This window comes from Rattus rattus, chromosome 13 (assembly GCF_011064425.1).
Source record: "Rattus rattus isolate New Zealand chromosome 13, Rrattus_CSIRO_v1, whole genome shotgun sequence".
In the NCBI taxonomy this organism is placed as follows: domain Eukaryota; kingdom Metazoa; phylum Chordata; class Mammalia; order Rodentia; family Muridae; genus Rattus; species Rattus rattus.
The window spans coordinates 37,089,234-37,096,260 of record NC_046166.1 but is presented as its reverse complement, the minus strand read 5'-3'; the positions used below and the strand labels follow the sequence as shown (position 1 = coordinate 37,096,260).

The 7,027-nt window shown below is 37.5% G+C and overlaps 1 pseudogene; it reads right to left on the bottom strand.

The window, feature by feature from the left end:
- Nucleotides 1-5,085: 5,085 nt before the first annotated feature.
- LOC116914309 lies at nt 5,086-5,654 on the bottom strand (annotated as a pseudogene).
- Between the last annotated feature and the right edge of the window lie 1,373 nt (nt 5,655-7,027).

The following is a 7,027-nucleotide window of genomic DNA, read 5'->3' as shown; positions in this document are numbered from 1 at the left end:
CTTTTCTGGAATTACCAGGTCGCTGATCACTGTCAACTCTGCACTCAATTCCCGTGCAGAGGCTAAGGGAGCATGATAATGAATTGAAGAGCTCTTAAGACAAATTGTTCCACAGTTAGGATCAATTGCCGCTCTACCAGATGACTTGAGTTCAGTCCCCAGAACCCACAGCAGGGGACTCAGTGCAGCCTGCAATTCTGGTTCCAGACGATTTGAACCCTGCTCCTGGCCTTTGTGGGTATCTACACATGTATGTGCATGATAAATAAAACTGACAAGCACAAAGACATGAGTGTAAATAATAAATAAATAATTTTAAACCTAGTGATCTATCATTATATTATATTTATCATTATGTTATAACCCTTTTATATTATTATTGTGGGCAATAGCATACCACCCTTGTTATCTCCTACTATAAAGACATTGACAGAAAAGGCATCAGGCAAAAATCAAACCAAACCAAGCCAAAACGCAGCAGCAGCAGCAGCAGCAGCAGCAGCAACAACAGCAGCAACAACAACAGCAGCAACAACAAATCTGCCTAATGTGGCAGTTCAGAGGGAATTTTCTTAAAGACACAGGCCTTGACTGCTAATAACTGTCCTATCTGCCAAAATACTCTTGTTCAAAATATACAATGTGGTAAACGTAATAGTAATTATTCTCTTTATGCTATTTTAATTCAACCTAACTTTTGTTTATATCTCTGCTGCTCATTAATGATATTAATGCTATTCAAATAATCAAGGACCATATTAAATAAACAAAGACTTGTTTATTTCAGTTCCATTTGAAGATCTTTAATTTTCCTCAAGCATCTACATTCTATGCCCAAGCTAGATGAAGAAAAATAGCAAAATAACGATATACAGAGACAAATAAGCTGCATATACAAAACAATATCTATTTGAAGTAATATTTTTTCTAAATTTTCCTATTATGGGTTTGAGAAAATTTTCTTCTGGGATTTTCAAGATATAAGAAGAAAACTTCAAAATTCTTAAAACTGTGTTACATAAGCTGATATTTGTTTATAAATGCTTTTCATTTCTAAAATGAGATTGGGAAAGTATAAAGACTCATGAACTTCAATTCCTACAATTATCTTGGTATCTGGCTGCTGTAATTCTCACTTGCACCAAACATCGTCTTTGGAAGGACATTAGCTGCTCAAGGAATTAACTTCTCTGAGAAGTAGCCTAATAACCTTTGACAGAAAGTAATTCACTCTGTAATGCCTATTTTTTATTTTTGTCTACCATATAGATTAAAATTTTTGCAAGATCTATGTCTCCCACCACTGCAGAAATAATCACTGACAGCTGAAATGCTGACAAGTGCTTACAACTTGAAACAAAAATCCATTGACTTAGCTTACCTTTCAAGGACATGAACTTTTCTAAAGACCTCTGCAAAGCAAAAGGAAAAGAAAGCAGAAATTCCTCAGGAAATGAATCAGAGACCATGAAGAAAACGCTTCTCCTTAGACCTTGGAGAAATGTGTCATCGAGATTCAAAAGTAGCACGGAAATTCTTTTAGACTACAATAATAAATTCAGATGGCTTAAGGATTAGACCAAATTTTCCCCAGTTCACTGTTCAGTCTGCACATGACCAAGGCCATTGTCAGTCAATTGTCAAAAAGGAGTACTATTTTAACCCTAAATATCCAAGCCACATTTTAGGCACACACACACACACAAATTACTTTATCCTTAAAATGGCCTTTCACAGAAACCGTTTCAAATATAGTTACTGCATTTGAACAGACACGGACAACAGCCTTTTCATTTATTTTATGAATATAGTTTTCAACCTTTGTTGAAGTCTAAAATATAAATTATTGAAATTCTTGAAAAATACAATATGCCACTTGAAAAAAAGCTTAAGTTCATCTCATTTGAGAACTATTGTGATGTGACTTTATTAATTTCTCAAATGATGAATAGTATTTATCTACATGACTCTGTAGAAGACTGTCATGTTTTCAAATAACATCTGTTTGAGGGGCAGATAAAAATTGAATTGGGGGAAGATTTGACAGAATGAGTCAGAGATAAGATATGCCAAACTCCCATGAGAACAAGTAGCAAATACAAGCAGTACAAGATGAATGCAAGTCAATCAGTTTGGAATCAGTGCAGTCCATGCAGTTCCTCTGAGTTCAGTTGAGTGGAGTTGGGTTCATTTCCATGTAGTCAATGCTGTTCTGTGGGATACAGAGGAAGTTTTGCCAAGCAGAGCAATTCAGTGAGAAGCCAAGAGAAGCCAATTTGAACCAATCAGCTTGGAGAAGAGCTTTAGTCATCCAGAGTCCAGAAAGATCTAGAAAAGGTGAGTTTATTCAGTTCATAAGCCTTTGAGATGATAGCTGGTGAATAAAAGATGCTTTGTATAATCTTATGTCTAGGGACCTCTATGATATGCTATAGAACACATACCACTACTCTTGGCATGTATTTTATCACTATGCATGGTATGAAGTTGCTTGGTGTGAAACTGAACAAATGATGGAACATGTGATGGCTTGTGGACTTTCAGAATTGAACAAAATTCCTAGTATGTTTCTCCTAGAGACATTACAGTTTGGAAGAATTGTAGAAAAATCTTGGTTCAATCTATAAACTTCCTTCTTCAAATTAGGCTTTTGATTACTTTTATTATTTTTAACTCCTCCTTAAAAATGCCACAGTGAAAGTCTTGCGTCCATCATTTAATTATATAGAGAATGGAAATCAATAGTTTCTATATACAAGATCTAGTCACAGGATCTATGAATAAGAACACGAACTCAAAAATTCAGAGCAATTGAACATATGGAGTGTTTCTTGGAGGGCGAAGGTCGAAGGGCAAAGAACAAGAGATTAAAAAATATCCAACTAACCAGACAAAAATGAAACAAACAAACAAAAACAAAATGAAACAATAACAAAAACAGCAGCAGCAGCAGCAACAACAACAACAACAACAACAACAACAACAACAACAACAACATTTTTCCTGGGGCTGAATTTCTACAAATTTCACTCAACCACTACCAGTGATTTTTGAAAACAGATTTTCAAAATTATCCACAATTTTTAATACTCAGATTGGACGTCTTGGCTCATACACACTAAACATATATCATGCCATTGAGCAACACTCTCAGCACTTTTATAGAATCCAGATTAACACATACACACACACACACACACACACACACACACGCATGCACACGCACACGCATGAATGTCAGAATGTTTGTATTTGTGTGTCACATATGTGCACATGTACATTTAATGTAAGAACCTATAGAAAGACTAAATGACAATAAAAAAATACTTTCACAATCACTTATAGAAAAAAATGATTTGAAAGGATTTGAGGAATACAGAAAGCTTGTGGTAATAAATTATTCAAGATAACAGTAGTCTTAGGACACTTATAACTTATTTTTAAATACCAGCCTGGAGCAAAGCTGCATATCAAAATATAGTTAACTGTTTGCTTTGGGCAGAGATTATGCAGTTAAAGTTAAATATCAATTATGCCATTTTTCTTAATTTCATATACATGTACACTTATAATTCACCTAGTCAATAAAAAGCATACTAATTCCTTTATCCAGATAAATGCGTTTTTATGCTGTGAATTCCAGTAAATATAAAGTTGCTTCTTGTGTAGCCATTAGTAGAATATAGCTTTAGATAAGTTACTGTGTATTGAAAACAGATCTTATTTCTAAAAGCAATGTTTTCTGTTTTTTCCTAAATTTTTTTTTGAAATCTCCAATTAACCCTCATATTTGACCTCTAACATGAGATGCATGTAGAAAAACCTTCAAGGCACTGATTAATTGGCTATGCAATTTCTAAGGTAGAGGTTTGATAAAAAATATAACGAATTTTTGCAAATAGGCCTGTCTCTGTGTAAGTATGAGATTTCTGTCAATGGCTATGTGTATACCATTACAGGAGAACTTTCTAGTTTTCTCTTTGAAGTCAACTTCAATGTTATGTCATTTCAATTAGCAAATATATCAATATCTATCTTCCAGTTTATATATCATATTAAAGAGGCAAGAAGGGGTTAGAAACTTAACACTGTTGTTAATTTTACTCATATATATTTCTTCTTGTTGTTTGCGGGGCAGGAAATCCTGAATTTATTAATGGGGACAAAGACTCAAATCTCAGGACATGTTGTAGAGCCATGAGATTGGTAACAACTTGGCTATGTGGAAGAAGGGAAGAATTTTAATAAATGCATCTCAGGTTCGACAACTGAGCTATCAGATGACTGGCACACACATTTTACTCTGATGGGGTGAGGAATGAATTCTGATTTTATTTGGCATCCAAAGTATTCATTCTACTTAAAAACATATTACATTTATTTATATTCCAGTCCTCCCCTCCCTCCCCCTCCCACAGCTCCTCATCCTATTCCTTTTCCTCCTTGTCTCCAAGAGGATGCTCCCTCCACCTGACCCTGGGCCTCCAGTCTCTAGAGGACTAAGCCCATCTCACACTGAGGCCAGGCCAGGCAGACCTTTGCTATGTTTGTGCCAGGAGCCTCAGATTGACTTGTGTATGGTCCTGGTTGGTGGCTCTGTCTCTGGCAGCTCCCTGGAATCCAGGTTAGTTGAGAGTGGTGGTCTCTCTATGGATTACCTTCCCCTTCAGCTTCTTCAATCCTTCCTCTAATTTAACCATAGGGGTCCCTGACTTCAGTCCAATGGTTGGGTGCGTCTGTCTCAGTCAGCTGCTGGTAAGGCCTCTCAGAGGACAGCCTGCCATGGTTTCATCTGTAATCATATCAGAGAGCATCAGTAATAATGTCAGGCCTGGGTGCCCCCAACTGCATGAGATAGTAAGTAAATGTGTTGTCACTAGAAATGCTGATTGTTAGGGTTTCATTAGGACAAAATTTCAGCTGAGATTGTTAAGAAATGATATGTCTTTTCCTGCATATATTCCACATGTTTTTAGTAGTTCTTAGTTAGGTTTTATTCATAATCATAAGCTTAACTTTGCAATCCAGCTAGACTTGAAGGGGAATAAAGAAAATATGGAAACCAAAGAAACTCAGCGTGAGAAATTACAGGGTATTGGGTGCAGACTGGGTGGGAGTGCTCTCCTGAGCTACAGAAGGAATGGTTTGATATGTAAAATGCCCACCAGAAATTAGAGTTGGGCAAAGTCGGAAAATGGTGATCTTCTTGCTGGTCTTGCCCTTCCTGGACCCAAAACGCTCCATGGCTTCCTCAATGGTCGTGCCTTCTTTCACCTTCCCAAAGACCACACGCTTGCCATCCAGCCGCTCAGTCTTGGCAGTGCAGAAAAACCTGGGAACCGTTTGTGTTTGGTCCAGTGTTTGCATGGACAAGATGCCAGGACCTATATGCTTCAGAATGAAGTTCTCATCCTTAAATTTCTCTCCACAGATAGACCTGCCACCAGTGCCATTATGGCATGTGAAGTCACTAGCCTGTCACATGAATCCTGGAATAATTCCGTGAAAGGAGGAACTCTTATAGCCAAATCCTTTCTCTCCAGGACTCAGAGCATGAACGTTTTCTGCTGTCTTTGGAACTTTGCGAAGAGCTCATGGCCCACGGGCTCGCCATCGGCAGTGATGTCGAAATACACGGTGGGGTTGATCATGTCAGCAGCAAGTGGCAAAAGTGACAGTGGCGTCTGTCTTATTACACATATTTTTGATTAAACATAGCAAGTCTAGGTGAGGTGTTTTATGATGCTAGATTCAGAATCAATACTATTGTTGGATAATAGGAAAGAGCATTTGGGACTAACAGTACCTAATGTGCTATCAAGGCAGAAGATAACAGTTATACTTTGCTTATTAGGGAGTAGACAGGGATAAAAAATTCTTTGCCAAATTTGAAACAGAGATGCTGGAGTGTTGTATACAGTTGTGTGTATTCTCAACAAAGAGCCTGACCCAATGTTACTGAACTCTTTGTAAGCAATAATAATAGTATGAAGATAGTCCACAATTACACCTAATATTGTGATTCTAACTGTAACATTACGCATTTTGCAGGAGACTCGAAGGATATGGCATGCAGAGAATTGAAGTTCTCTTGTGCAGGGTAGAGGATGTAAAAAGCCATGATTAAGAAACACATAAAAGTGAACAAATCACCTTTCCCACTATTTACAAATGCAACCATGGAAATTTGAAAACATGCAGAAGTGATAGGATCTATCAGGCCAAAGGCAAACAGGGTGTAACAGGAAGCTGGAGGGTGGTACGCTTGCCAACAGGAGCCTAGCATGGCTGCCTTCCAAGAGTCAGAGACAGATACTAGCACTTAACCGAGGGACAGAAGCTGGGGAATTCTGTGGTTGAATTGGGGAAAAGCAGGAAGAAGCTGAGGAAGAGGACAATCCCATAGGAAGACCAGCAGTCTCAACTAACCTGGACCCCCGAGATCTCTCAGACAGGAAGCCACCAACCAGGTAGCATACATCAGCGGATAATGAGGCCCTCGACACATATACAGCAGAGTGTGAACTCAGAGAGAAATGATGGACCTAACCCTGAGAGATTTGAGATCTCAGGCAGTTGGGAGGTAAAGGTGGGGACATCCTCTTGGAGACAGGGGGGAATGGGATAAGGAACTGCGAGAGGGTACAACAGGTTGGGGTGATCACTGGACTGTAAAAAAGATTAAATGATGATGATGATGATAGAATCACAATGAAATAAGAATCAAAGGCTTGATATTGGAGGAAATAGAAGAAATAGAAAAAATGAATTTGAAATATTTACTTTTTCAATAGAAGTCCAACTGTAGATAATAAACAGAATAAAAATAAACTGTCATTTCAAGGTTTAAACTCAGCATTTTTATATAAAGTTTTTTTCTAAAAAAGATATTGCATTAAATAAGCACTTACTGTAAAGATAAAAAGGAAAAAAGAATATACAGAAATAGTTATAAAGTGAAGAACAAAATTACAGCACACCTGATTACTGTAAACAAATTATGCAGAAAAGAAATACATTCACTACC